The 15165-nt window shown below is 40.9% G+C and overlaps 1 long non-coding RNA gene across 1 annotated transcript; it reads left to right on the top strand.

The window, feature by feature from the left end:
* Positions 1–8546: 8546 nt before the first annotated feature.
* LOC121991761 lies at positions 8547–9373 on the top strand. Its single transcript, XR_006114711.1, has 2 exons — positions 8547–8615; positions 8719–9373. It is a non-coding gene; the product is annotated as an uncharacterized LOC121991761 (long non-coding RNA).
* The last annotated feature ends 5792 nt before the right edge of the window (positions 9374–15165 follow it).

The following is a 15165-nucleotide window of genomic DNA, read 5'->3' as shown; positions in this document are numbered from 1 at the left end:
TGGTGCGGTAGTTCAATAATAGTTCTCTAGTGGAATGAATTATTATTGATAAAATTAAGTTGTGTGTTTGGGGCGAACACGGGATGCTTAATTTTATCGGGAGACCAAAACCAATTCCTCCTCTCGGTCCCTATCGTAGCCTCTTAATTATAGAGTACTATACCCACCTTCTTACCCATCCCATAGGGGCCGGCCAAGCTAGCTTGGAGACCAAGCTAGGGTCAGCCAAAGTTTGGTTCATGGGTGCTTCAAGGTGGCCGGCCCTAGCTTGGGTTCAAGCTTGGTGTGGCCGGCCCAAATTTAAATAAATGGATTTTTATTTTTAAAATTTTTCTTATGTAGATAACATGATTTAAAAGAGAGTTTAAAATTTAAATCTTTCCTTTTATAAGATTCTACAAAAGATTAAGAGAAGAGCTAAATATCTTTCCTTATTTGTAGATTAAAAGGTTGATTTTAATTTTGGTAAAAACTTTCCTATTAATCATGTTTATTATTTAAAAGAAAGTTTAAAAATTAAAAAATTCTCTTTTATTAGTTTCTACAAAAGATTAAGAAAAGATTTAATATCTTTCCTTATTTGTAGATTAAAAGAGATTTTAATTTTTAGAGATAACTTTCTTTTTATCCACATGTTAAAAGAAAGATTTTAATTTATAAATTTCCTTTTTATTAACCAATCATGAAGGGAAGAATTATTGGAGAAATTTTTTATAAATTTCCGGAAGCAAATAAGGAAGTTTTAATTTGTGTTTAAAATTTTATTTGCTTGGAAATTTTATGGTGTGGCCGGCCATTGTAAATTGAAAAGAAAAATTGTTTTTAATTAAATAAATTTTCCTTTTCAATGGCAAAAGAATTAAGGAAGTTTTTATTAAATTTTCCTTATTTGCCAAGACCAAGGATTATAAAAGAGGGGATAGAGAAGGCTTCATGGTGAACAACTCTATTCTATTTTCTCCCTCTTTTTCTTCCTTGGTGTGGCCAGCCATCCTCTCCTCCTCTCTTCTCTTTGATGGCCGAACCTCATCCTTCTTGTGGAGATTCATATGGTGGCCAGATTAAGTTTAGAGAAGAAGAAGAAGAAGGAGAGAAAGAAAGTTTTGTTTCTAGCATCCCTTGGAGCATGGTGGTGGTGGCCGAACCTCTTCATCCTAGGAGAAGTTTTGATGGCCGAAACTTGTAAGGAAGAAGAAGGTGCTAGGTGGTCCTCATCTTGGAAGATCGTTGCCCACACAACGTCCGAGGTTAGAAGAGGAATACGGTAGAAGATCAAGAGGTCTTTCTAAAAGGTATAACTAGTATTTTTCCTTTCCGCATCATACTAGTTATTTTTGGAAATAATACCAAATACAAGAGGCATACAATTCTAGTATTTCGAATTTGTTTTCGATGTTGTGTTCTTTTGTTTTTTTTTCTTTTCCTTGTGATTTGATTGTTCTTTTCGGTTGACCTAAAGTTATTTAAGGAAATTAAATATTAACTTTCCTTAAAAGGCTTTGTCTAGTCGATGGTGGTTGTTCCCATATCCAAGAAGGCAATGTGCCTCGCCACGTCAATACTGAGAGCCAATTTTGGAAACTAATATTTAATGAAATTAATAACCTAGGTGATTTGGATCGAAAGTGTTAAGTTCCGCAGGAGATCCAAGTCTAAACCTAAAAGAACAAATAAATTAAACTTTGGATCAAACGTGTTAAGTTCCGCAGGCGATCCAAGTTTAATTTAAAAGAACACATGATAGCTAGGAAAAAGTTGAGACCTTTGTACAAAATTTTTGTATAGTGGAACCATTAGGCTTTCCGAGTAGCAACCAACATCTTCATCTTCTCTTTAGCTTCCAAAGTTCCGATTGCTTGGGTGATTGCGGCCAACCAAACTAGGGTTCACCCAAACCCAATTTCTGACCTTCTTCTGGAGCAAGCTTCCGTCCCAGCTTCTTGTCCCTCGAATGTCGTGCATCTTCTTTTCGTCCACCGATGTACTCTTCTGCAGCTCTTTCGTCCTTCGGATGCACGTGCTCGTTGGCTCCCTCCCCGTGTCGTCCTTCTCGCTAACTGCGTCTTCCGCTCGACTTCCTGCGCTCCTAAGCTCCTACACACTTAGACACAGGGATTGATAACAAACAGAACCTAACGTAACTTGGTTGATCATATTAAAATAACCACGGGGAACAACAACTTGAGGGAAGGCTAAGAGCAGGACAATAGTGATTGGATGCTTGCGGGAAGACCCCGGACCATGATAATAATGATGATATTTTGTTTGAGGAGAGGATTATTGGAAATATAATCAAAGTACCACATTGAAATATATGGAAAAGATCACGAGTTTATAAGATGAAAGATGTCTCCATTAGTATGAGATCTTTTGGGTAGAACCTAAAAATAAATCCATGAGGGTTTAGGCCCAAAGTGGACCATATCATACTATTATGAAAATATGTGAATTCATTTTATTTTAACATAAAGTAGTGGATGGAAATAATAGAGTCTGATGTGAATGAGACATTAGTCCGAGTTGAGTGACATTTAAACTAGGACATAGTTGTTGATGTCGAAATCCAAGGTCTGGATTACACTAACTCATTGATGTGTGAATACTACTGATCGTAATGGACTGATCAGTTGTACAAGGACTAGCTAGTATTTTTTTACACATCTCTTTATTGCTCAAGTCTTTGATGAAGATTTGGTGCTCAAGAAATCAAGAAGACTTGTTTCTCAAGAAGTTGATTAAGACTTGTTGCTCAAGAAATTACGAAAAATTGTTGCTTAAGAAATCGCTAAAACTTGTTACTCAAATCTTGACTAGTTGCTCAAGAAGGTTTCCTTCTTCCTTGTTTGTTGTTCAAGCCACATGTGTTTTTTGTTGTTAAAAAATGCTTGCATCAAGCCACATGGGTTTCTTGTTATTCAAGAAAGTTTACTTGTTACTCGAGAAAAAGCTCCCCATATAAGAAAGGTTGAGCTTGAGCAAGAGTGTATTCTCAAGCAAGTGGTTGAGATATTGAGCATTCTTGAGAAAAAGATTTCAAGAAGAGTTGTTCTTATGTAAGGAGAGATTTCATAGAGAAGAGATTCTTCTACCTTGATTCCTTCAATTTGTCTTCTTTCTCTCTGCCATATAATTCTTCGTTCGTTAGATATCCGTGATAGTGTTGCCATAATATGCATGAATCACAAGATTAAAACATGTAATAACTCACAGTGATCTCCCGAGATGAACTTGGTCACTACTTTACGTTGGAAGAGCGATCACGAATGAAACTGGAAAGCCTTTCGAGTTTCATGAGCCAAATCCCTTTCGTCCGGATGTTCTCCTTTGCCGCCATCACCTCCACTGTGCACACACTGATCACCCTCTTCCCCTTTTGATTGTTCGTGGGCGCATCATTATATAAGCTGAGTGAGGAAAACAAAGGGGAAGGGATGCCCCTTCATCTCTTTGACGTTTGCAGCAATGAGGGAGATGAAAGGGAAGTGGCGCCCCTTCATCTCCTCAACGTCCAATATCTTCCTCTCGTCCAAGTCAATCCATAAAGGTTATATGATCACAAAGACCATGTAAGCCACATAGACTATAAGATGATTATGTCAAAAGGCAAAAGCAAAATATTAATTAGTCACAAAGACCAAATAAGTCATATAGACTTTATGATGATCAGGTCACAAAGACCAGAGCATCAATTACTTAGTCACAAAGACCAAATAAGAACATCTATTCCATATATTAGGAAAAATGGTTCGTGCGATAGTAAGTACACTGAGCATTCGTTTGCTCTATAGAACTAATCAGAGACATCAAAACTTGCCTTTACCCCAGATTAAATTATTTATATCAATATGAACATCTCTAATCCTTCATAATGACTATTATGTCAAGAGCATGTTCAACATATCCAATCAATACAATTATTCACAATTACATTTTATGTACTGAACTAAAAATGTAACTGGTACCAATGAATAAATGTCATATATGTATATTAATCTTAATCTTCCTTTTTAGCTAGAATCTATTCATTCTAATCAGTCACTTTCCTACTTATGTTCAATAGACGGAATCACCCATAGCCAATAGGAAACATACTTAAGTAGCAGAAGAACAGAACTTCAAGTAGACAGCTAAATAGTCACTTATGATAAGATTATGATTAACTTATAATCTCAAGGGTCTCACTTAGTAGAGAAGTAGGGATTCATTCTCTTACTACCCTTCTTGTCGCTATAGCATATGTCGTATGAATCACATGCTATGATGTTATTCTCTTTACTAAAAAGAGCGCATGTTTTTTTAAAAAAATTTAATATCGTATAGATTTCGATCTAGACATACCTAATGTCTAATCCTGAATTCAACATATATATTCCGTTCTAGCCTTAAGAAAATGGTGAGTTCATTTACTTTGATCATTACATAAATGATCTCATCTTGACACAATTATCAAGGCGACCTTAGCAATCTTTCACTCTGCCTTCTCGCCCCATGGAAACACTTCACGCTTCCTTCTCGTCTGCCGGTGTACTCTTCCGCAACACCTCGTCGCACAAACGCACCGAGCCCGTCAGCTCTCTCCCATGTCGTCCTTCTCGCTAGTTTGGTCTTTTGATCGATTTCCTGTACTTATAAGTTCCTGCACACTTAGACATATGGTTAAACACAACAGGGCCTAACCTAACTTATTTAATCACATCAAAATTATCTTGGGGTACCAACATATATTATTTCTTACAACACTACTCAATACATCCCCAACTTCTTTATTAAGATGTCCAAAAGCATCCAACATTTCAAGAAAATTCCCTCGATTCAATTACTTAGATGATTCGTTGTGCCCCCTGAAAGAACAACCTTTAAGTGTAAGCCACCGAACACTTGTAATTGTGGTTTTGAGACGCAGATGATTTTTTTGAACTTCCTCACTTGATACAGCAAGCATTACTTTGTCAAAATGTTGAGATGGTTTTATTAAACCTTTGGCCTTTTTCTAAGATGTATTATGATGTGATGAAGATTAGGTACCAATATGAGTAAGAAATGCACATTTTTCTTCATTACATACCCTCTTCCAACTGTTAAATCCATCGATGGCCAATGATGAAAGATTTGGTTGAGTAGGATCGGTAAGAAAAAGAAAGCAATAAAAGCAATATGCTTTCTCTGTTGAAGAAGAGCATTCCAACCATCAAAACTTATTATACCAATGTTCTTGGAATATACATGTCTGCTTACCAAATTGTGTTCGTTGATATGTCAAATGTTTCGGTTGATATGGTCCAACTTTTAGGTAAGCTCATCAAACTTGGTCTCGTTCATTTATTGGATATTCACATATTTGTTTCCTCTTTCCCAGATCGCGTTCAATAGAAATAGAATGTTCTGTGACAGGATTAGAAGGTGAAGACTCTATGAATTCAGAAGATGTGCTACCGAAGGGGGGGCATCATTAGGAATTGAGGGACCTTCAGATTTGTCTTTTTTTTTAAAAAAAAAGAAGATATAAAGTTTTCCCTTTTCACATAACAGGTTATGATTTTCCATTTTCAATCTGCAAAAATAACCCCTATTAAGCAAAACAATTATATTGTTAATAATAACATAATCTCATACAAAACTAGAAATAACTAATACAATTTTAAGAAGATGGAAACTTCAACCAAACATTTTAATAATTCTATAAATACTAAATAGTCATACATCATTAATTCTAAATTCTACATATATTCATCTAATTAGGAATAAACAATTAAACATAATCTATAGATTTATATTACCCACATACAGAAACAATCTCTAACCATGCTTATTAATTTAGAAGTGATGTTCTAATTCCTAAATCAGATGAGAATAATGAAAAAACTTTGAAACTCACAGTATCAATTTGACAATTTCATTTGAATTTCTGAGTGAAACAAGCTTAGTTTTAGAGTATCTAGTACCTGCATGAGATATAACAGCTATAAGGAATTATCTTTGATCATTATTCATTATATAATATGGGTAATTTGATATTTATAGGACTGGGTAGAATTCCTGAAGGTTCGCCTAATAGCCCTCTAATGTTTACATAATTTTTCTGTGCAATACTACTCAAATACTGAAATACATACCATATTACCATTCTTAATACTAGACAAAAAAAAATAGAAATAAGATATGGAAAACCAAGAATTCTATCATAGAACTCTTATCCTAATTATTAGACAAAGAGGGAGAAACATTAGAGGATTAGGGCATACACAAACCCAAAAGATGAATGGTGGCTTCGTCTCGTTGCTGGAAAACACGGCAGATCTTGAGCGAGCGGCGGCTTGCGACGTGAGAAAGAAATGTGCCGTCGTGTGAAGAACAGAGGAGTTGTCGCATATTTGGAAAAGAGGAGATCGACGGGGGAAAAGAGGATGATTGACGGGGGAAAAGAGGAGATCTTGTGTATAGCCGATGTACCTCGTCGTGCCAACATAAGCAGATCACGGATGTAAGGGGTGGCAGGTAGGTTAACGAATCAGGCCTGGACATAATAATTTTTTTTACTATACTACTTAGTAGAGAATGGGTCAAATCAGGCCTGGGCTACAGCCAAGGCCTGCCACCTATTGCATTCGCCCCTGGCAGCATTGAATAGATCGGAGAGGAAGACAGAGCAAGCTTTGACAGCACACTTAGAGAAGAAAGAGATTAGTCAATGCTGAAGTAGGGAAATGCATGCATGAAAAAGAAAAAAAAATCAAATGTATTATGAATTTGATGTTAAATTATATTTTACGTTTTAATATACTTTACAATAAGTGGAATCATTTTACTACTTAATATTAAAAATATATATAAAAATTCATTAAACTCAAATTTTTTGATAAAAATAATATAAATTTATATATTTTTAACTCATATATAATTTTCCCTCTATATATTTTACAATACTGTTTTTTAAAAATTTATATATTTTATTAATATTAAAATCAAATTATAAATTTGTATCAATTAGGTCTCTAATTTTATTAATTTATTGACCGATTTTTTGTCTAAAAATTTTTATTATATTTTAAATGATATTTTTAACACGAAAAATAGTACAATTTTATTATATTTCATAGTAATTTTATCTCTTATTTATATAAATTTGAGATATTTTTTTACCTTAAAATTTCATTATATTTTAAACAGATTTTTTCAAGGAAAGCCATACTATTTCAAATTATAGCCTTGGTTATCTATCCAAGGTTATCAACAAAACCTTTGTTTGGTTTAGGTAATCAACGATTCCCAAGTCATAATGCATGTCTGACACGTCAGCAATTTGGGCATCCAACCCGGAATCGGAAAATCTTAGAAAAGCGAGATTTTTCTTGATTATGGGGTTAACGATTTTTTTTAGACAAAATTAACCTCTAATTTTTACCCATTGTGAGAAAAATAACCCTACAAATTTACCAAATATCAATCTGCCACCGACGCTAGAAAACCCAAGCGAAAACCTCCCACCCCGTGTTCGTGTGTTCCTGACTCACAAAAACCCTAGCGCGGCGATCCTCCTTGCGGCGATCCTCCATGCGACGAACCTCCTTGCGGCGATCCTCCTTACGACGATCTTGCGGTGATCTAGCAGGATTCTTCGCTGTCGCGAAGGCTACCCCACTCGCGAACTCTTTCCCCCTTTGCGAAGAGCTAACGGCTTCCCCCTCGGAAGGTGTCCCAGTCGCGAACATTTCCCACTCCTCTTCTTGAAAAAGGTATGATCTTCAACCTGTGTTTGCATGGAGTGACATCTTAAAGTAGGTTTGCTAGCTTCATGGTACTTCATCCAAGGAAAAATGGAAAACTCAGATCATTGTGCTTCCTTAGTTGATCAACAATAGGTGAACAAAGATCATTCACAATTAAAATATAATTGTAAAATTAGCTACATGAAATTAACATGATTTCACTAAACCAGTTTTGCTAGATTGACATATGAAGCATATTTTAATTTGACATATTGTCTTCGTTAATGCAAGTTTTCTTTTGTACAGATTTGATGGGTTGGGTAACGTATAATGTTAAATGATAAATTGTTATGAGTTGTCAAAAGTTGCCATTATTATTGAGATTAAATGGTCAAAACATTTATATTTGTCATAGTAGGATTGCTCGATCAATAAAGTCAAAATTCATTCTGAATGTTTTAATGTATATTAATATCAATGTTAGTATGGTAATGATGGAGTATTAAGATAAAAATATAGAATTATAAGAAAAATAGTAAAAAAATAAAGTCGTTTTGAATTGAAATTTTGGATTATCCGGGTCGGGTTTAGGTTGGTCGGATTCGAATTTGAATATAAAAGTTTCGGGTTAAATTTAAGTTCAGATCCGATTCGGATTTGATTAAAAAAATTCTACCCGATCCAATCTGATCCGATACATACAAATTGACATCCTCAATTTTCTTTTTGACGTCAGCCAACGAATTGGTGATGACTTCATTCATGAAGAGAACAAAACGTAAGCACTTACGTAAGACTCCAATAATTGAGTCTCGGCCTCTCAGCTATAAAAGAAGGCAAATATCCAGAGAAAGGAGTAGCCCCAACAATCCCAAAAGGATCCACAGATCATCAAATCTCATCCTACAAGTAAGTCAGCTTTTAAGTATGTATTCAGAGAACAGTTAAGTACTTCTCTACTAGCTTGTTTTTCTTTAACTACTACTATATTATGTTGAAATATAATGAACAGAGCTTCGGGATATCAGAACAAGATCGTCGTGGACCAAATGCCATCAGAGCCGCTGATAAAGTGAATTCATTGGTTGCGAATTCAACACCTAAATCAAAGTATCTAACATGAGTAATACATTTGATTTAGAAGCTGGATATCAGGAAATTTTCAAAGACTATGCAGTTGATATTAGTCAAGGTCGAGTCATTGTATTCAATAAACTCTTTCATATCAAAACCATATGTGGCAATTGGAGAGAATGGAGAATCTTAACATATAATCAGTTAAGAATCTATAATCAAACCCCCTCCCCCTGCCACCCCCTCCCCTCCCCCTCCCCCTCCCAACACCTCCCCTCCACTCCCGCTCCTGCTCCTGCTCCTGCTCCCGCTCACATAACTACAGGAGATATAAAGGGAATGCAAGTAATAAATTAAAGGAGGACATTGAAGAAGTTGCATGGGATTTGAGAGACAGTAGAAAGAGTAGTTTCAGTACGTAGAAGTTGCATGCAATTTGGATTTGTAAAAGTAAACATATATTATATATGTTGTTTGTTGGTAGGGTTTGTAATTAATTAGTTTATTATTTGTGTTTCTATCTTAAAGTCGTTGTAATTTCCTTGACTATTGGTTAATGTAATATTTGTACGTGGACTATTTTATTTTGCAAATGGGTCGAGTCAACTCTGTGAAAGAGATCATAAACAGTCAACATCATAATTTCATCCCTGGTTTTTGATTAATTAAATGTCAGATCATTCTAATTTCAACAACCTTACATCAATTTATAATAATTTAGATTTTTTTTGGGGTGAAATTAGGATTCTGTAAATGACAGAAATAGACCCATATACAAATTTGTATCAACAAGATTTCTGGAAAGAAATGGTCCAAGAGACAAATGACAGGAAGAAAGGTAGTTGTATTCTTCTTGTTATTACATAATTTACTGAGGTTTTTTTTAAGCATAAAACATTAATGGAGGAATGTTCGAAGACTTATAAATTAACTACTTTCACTTTTATATTATAGATGATTATATTCATCTCAAATATTACTTATAATTTAATCCCAGATTATATAACAGGAGATAAATTATATGGTCAGTTTATAACCGACCATCTAAGTGGATAGGAGATGGGAGGAATTTTTTTTCTCCGATGGTATGCGTCCGTCAGAAATTGATCCCTTATCTCATTATAGTAAGTTTGTCACCCTCTAGCCAATTAGATATTCCCGTGGGGACACAAGATTTCGTACTATAATAGTTAAGCATATTGTTGAAAAAAATGCTAAAGGAATAAAGTATTGGGAATACAATCAAATCAAAATTTTATATTAGAAATATATAAAAAAGATGATAAGTTTATAATATGAAAGATATTTTTATTGATATGATGTTTTTTGAGATAGAGTCAAAAAATAAATTCATAAAGACTTAGGCTTAAAGTAGATAACAAGCCATATGTAAATTCTTTGTTTTAACAAGTGGTATTAGAGTCATATTCTAAATCAAGCCATATGGGTGGAATAGTGGCTGATCCTGTCCGAAAGTTGAATCAATGGACGCTGGGCACGTGGTGCTCTACAAACGGCTGACGTAGATCTCCTGACTGTCCGCACGGACCTCCGGTGAACCTGCACAGAAGTCGGGCCGGGAAGGGGTTCCCGGCGACGACCCTCCAACGCTCAAGTCAGGCAAGCGAACAATGAAGAAGTGGCTCCAAAAATCGTAGAACGCGTACCTCCGGCGAAGGGTGAGGGCCTTTATATAGGGCTGTGGAGAAGCGAGTGCACACATTCTGAGGTGTACACGTGTCCTTTCCCATACCATAGTGTGGGCTTGTCAGAGGAGCTTACCTGACACCATACTGCTATAGTTTGAGCACGTCTCTGATGGGACAGCGGATCCTTCTGTCGTAGGATTTTGAGTATGGCTTTAACGTAGAACATGCCCGCTGTCAGAAAAAGATGTCCCTTGTCCTTTTCCCCTTACTCCCTATCGGGCGTCCGGCCCTGCCGGGCGTCTGGCCGGCCAGCCTCAACCTTACGTCCGGCCGGACATATATAGTGGTCTACTTGGGAGATTCTCGGTAATGTGCTTTGTGGAGACTGTTAGCAGTATGCTACCTTATGTCTTCGGCCGAGCTTGCCATCCGCTCGGCCTTACGATCCTGTTCAACAAGCGTCGGAACCCCGACTCACGCCGGGGCGCTTTTTGCCATCAGTTGGACCCGGTCGGCTGGCCAGATGGTTGGCCCACCACTCTTCAATCGGCATATCGATTCAACCTTTTCTAAGGCGTCCGGTCGGTCCATCCTTCGCCGATCGGTCACCGGGACCGTTGACTTCCACGTGGCGTCGACTCCCCAGGAAGGGGGTCCCCTGTTCTTACCACCGGATCACTTGCCTCCCCTTCAAGTCTAGTCGAAGGAGGCGATTAGCTCGACTGACTGGACAATCGGTTGGGCCTAGCGGCTCCATGCATCCATTACCCGCTCGAGCGTAAAGGAGGTAGCCGAAACGCCAGCCAACGCCCAACATTTTTTAGCGTCTCTTCGAATTTTCCGCCAATCTCCCCCATTAAGGTCGAGCACGCGCGCATTAAATGCATCCCAGTGGCTGAATGCCACGTGGCGGTGTTGTCATAATCGTACGGTGGCGGCGTGGTCGAGCGATGAGATCGAGGCGGTTCGAAATGAACGGCCAGATGCGTGCTTTGGCTTCCGTGACCTGGATCCAACGGTGGAGGCCGCTCGACCTCCGCCCTATAAAATATTCGTTCTCCTCTATTCACCGCATTTGCTTTCGCGACTTCTACCTCCATCTCTGGTGTTTCGGTGCTCCGGCGATTCTGCTCCTGCTCTCCGACGATCTCCAGCGCCTCTTCCTTGATCCTTTTCCTCGTAGTAAGGCTCTATTTCTTTCCTTCCTTGTTTCCGGTGCTTTCTTTACATTTCTTTCCCCAGTTCCAATCCGTGGGGTCTCTTTTCACTTAATGTCGTCTTTCTTCTGCCTTTCTTTGCCTTTTTGATTTCTTCCGATCGGACCATGGCTAGTTCTTCTCATCCTGAAGACCAGTCCCTCGGCCCTTGGTACACTACCATGCAGCCACGATTCGATCGGCGTGACTTTCATATTCTGACCGATAATTTTGAAATCCTCGGTGATTTTGAACTTCTTTTAGCCAGTCCCTCCGCTCGGCCACACAAGCCGCCGCGCGGAGCTTTCTGTGTCTTCCGTGACCAGTTTACTGCCGGTCTGCGTTTCCTTGTACATCCCTTCATTATAGATGTTTGTAACTTTTTTGGTGTTCCGCTCGGCAGTCTAGTACCCAACACCTTTCGCCTTCTCTGTGGTGTTGTTGTTTTGTTCAAGATCCACAACATCCCCCTTCGACCGGATGTCTTTTATTATTTCTATTACCCCAAGCAGTCCGAGCCGGGCACCTTCATGTTCCAAGATCGGCCCGGCTTAGTCTTCTTTAATAAACTGCCTTCTTCCAATAAACATTGGAAGGAGTATTTTTTCTATATTCGTATGCCGATCAGGCCAATTTCCGGACCAAGTGGCAGGTCGACCTACCCCCCACTCCTGAGCTGAAGAAGTTCAAGACCCGACTGGACTACCTCCATGCTGCAAATATGCTAGCCGGTCTGCGGCTTGACATCAATAAGCTTCTGCACGAAGGAGTGATCTACATCTTCGGCCTGAGTCCCATACGGACTCCTCTTCTGAGCAGCTTCGGTAAAAATTTTACTTGGGCATATGCTTTGATTGCTAACTAATTTCTCTTCTTTCCTTTGCAGCGGACATCGTCATGGAGTCGGTAATGGCCGGCATTTTGAAGAAAAAGGCGGCAGCGCTCGAAGCCGCGGCAGCAAAGGAGATGGAGGTGCTCGGCATCCAGCAGGTCGGCTCGCATGAAGGGGAGAGCGGTACTCATGAAGGGTCGGCCGCTCAAGCCTATCATCAAAACGAGGCGAGAGGAGCCACCCCTAGTGGAGGACCAACTGTCCAGGAGGAAGGTTCCGCTCGGAAGGAGGAGCAGCCTCGACAAAAGAGGCGCTGAGCGGAGACTCCCCTTCGATTGGATGGATCCGTAGTCCAACCGTCTGCCCGAGCTACTGCACGTGCTCGTGGCAAGGCTCCAGAGGTCGAAGCTATTTCTTCCGACCGGATGCCCTCTGAATGGGACGAGCCGGCAGCCCCTATTGAGGCTACTCCGGTCAGCACCCTTCCGCCCGCTCCTCAACCAGTCCAACGTTCAACCATCCGATCTCAGTTTTCGGCGCCGACCTCTGATCCTCTTCCGACCGCCGGTCGGACGACCCCCGGTCATGGCCGCACTGTACGGGTCACTCTTCATCTCCCGAATGAAGAGCTGCTGCCAGAGGCCGACCGCCCAACCGCGCCCGAGCACACCATCACCTTGAAGGGGCCCCTAGCTGAGATGTGGGCTGATGCTCGGGCGCGCGTCGCGCTGATCCCCCTCCGAAATTTGGCCAATATCCACATGCAGGAGGCCACGGGGGTAAGTTTGTTTTCTTCGAAGTTTGGTTTGCATTATCTCCGCTCGGCCACTAACAACTTCTAATTTTCTCTTGCCAGAGATGGGTGGAGGAGATAGCTGTCTCCAACCGCCTGGCGATGGTGGACGAGGAATTAAGACAACTGAAGGCGGCTGGCGGTCCGTTCGGCTCTCAAGGCCCTTTATATGCCGAGCTGCACAAGGAGCTGAAGAAAGCTCAAGATTTGTTGGCGGCCGAGCAGAAGAAGACGGCCGATCAGGCCCACGCCTTGGCCGAGTTCGAGCGGCAGGTCAAATCGCTCGAGACAAAAAATAACCCTGGCCACTACTCGCAAAAACACGGCTATCTCCGACCTGGAGAAAAAGAATGTGGAGGCTCAGGGTCTAGAGCAGAAAGTAAAGGAGCTGATGGACCAGCTTGATGGCGAGAAGGCAGGCCGCTCGGCTGATGCAGTCAAGCATACAGACGAGCTGAAAACTTTGCAGGAGTCCCTCGCTGCGTCTCAATTGGCCTTCAAAGAATACCAAGAGGCCGAGCCGAGCCGGGTCGCTACTCTGAGACAAAATTACATCCGCTCGCCCGAATTTTCAGAGAAGGTTTGCGAGCGGATGTACACTGCCTTTGACCTCACCATGACGGCCACCACCACATATCTGAAGTCTAAGGGTCTTCTTCCGGACTCCACTACTATTCCGGCTGGCGATCAAGTGGCGCTCCTGAACAACATTCCCAAGGACCTTTACGATTATATTGAGTAGACGTTTTTATATGTAATTAGGCCGCTCGGCCAAAAAATGATCCTTTTTTGTACTTAGGCCGCTCGGCTTAAAGTTTTATTTTTAATGCAATGCTTTCCTTTCGCGCACTTTGCCCTTTTGCTAGCCAATGTGTGTTGTCCGCTCATCTATTATCACACCTCTAGTATCCGAAAGGGATTTTTACGAAGTATTTGGCGTGACCCTTCCGCTCGGCTAAATATGTAATATTTCGCTTTGATAGCAAAGATCGCTCGCTAGATGCCGATGAAGTACCTTTGTGTACAGAGCCGAGCGGATCAGATACAGGAGCGGTCGAACGATATTGACGCTTTGATAGCAGAATTCCTTGGACACTTGCCGTCCTTATTGCCCTCTTCCGCTCAGAAGATTTATAGACGCCGGCTCGTCTCTCGATTTTTAACGTCGGAGCTCGATGGTCTACCGCTCGGAAGATTTATATACGCCGGCTCGTCTCTCGATTTTTAACGTCGGAGCTCGACGGTCTTCCGCTCGGAGGGTTTATAGACGCCGGCTCGCCAGTTCTTCTTTCTCGCCCGACACCGACGGTCTTCCGCTCGGAGGGTTTATAGACGCCGGCTCGTCTCTCGATTTTTAACGTCGGAGCTCGACGGTCTTCCGCTCGGAGGGTTTATAGACGCCGGCTCGTCTCTCGATTTTTAACGTCGGAGCTCGACGGTCTTCCGCTCGGAGGGTTTATAGACGCCGGCTCGTCTCTCGATTTTTAACGTCGGAGCTTGACGGTCTTCCGCTCGGAGGGTTTATAGACGCCGGCTCGTCTCTCGATTTTTAACGTCGGAGCTCGACGGTCTTCCGCTCGGAGGGTTTATAGACGCGGTTCGTCTCTCGATTTTTAACGTCGGAGCTCGGCGGTCTTCCGCTGAGGGTTTATAGCGCTCGTCTCTCGATTTTAACGTCGGAGCTCGGACGGTCTTCCGCCGGAGGGTTTATAGACGCCGTCTCGATTTTAACGCCGGAGCTCGACGGTCTTCCGCCCGGAAGATGTATAGGTCGGCGCCGCTCTCGATCTTTAACGCCGAGCTCGGCGGTCTTTCGGCGGAGGGTTTATAGTCGCCGCGACTCTCGATTTTAACATCGGAGCTCGACGGTCTTCCGGAGGGTTTATAGACGCCGTCTCTCGATTTTAACGTCGGA

This window comes from Zingiber officinale, chromosome 6B, assembly GCF_018446385.1.
Source record: "Zingiber officinale cultivar Zhangliang chromosome 6B, Zo_v1.1, whole genome shotgun sequence".
NCBI lineage: Eukaryota > Viridiplantae > Streptophyta > Magnoliopsida > Zingiberales > Zingiberaceae > Zingiber > Zingiber officinale.
This window is presented reverse-complemented; position numbering and strand designations above follow the sequence as displayed.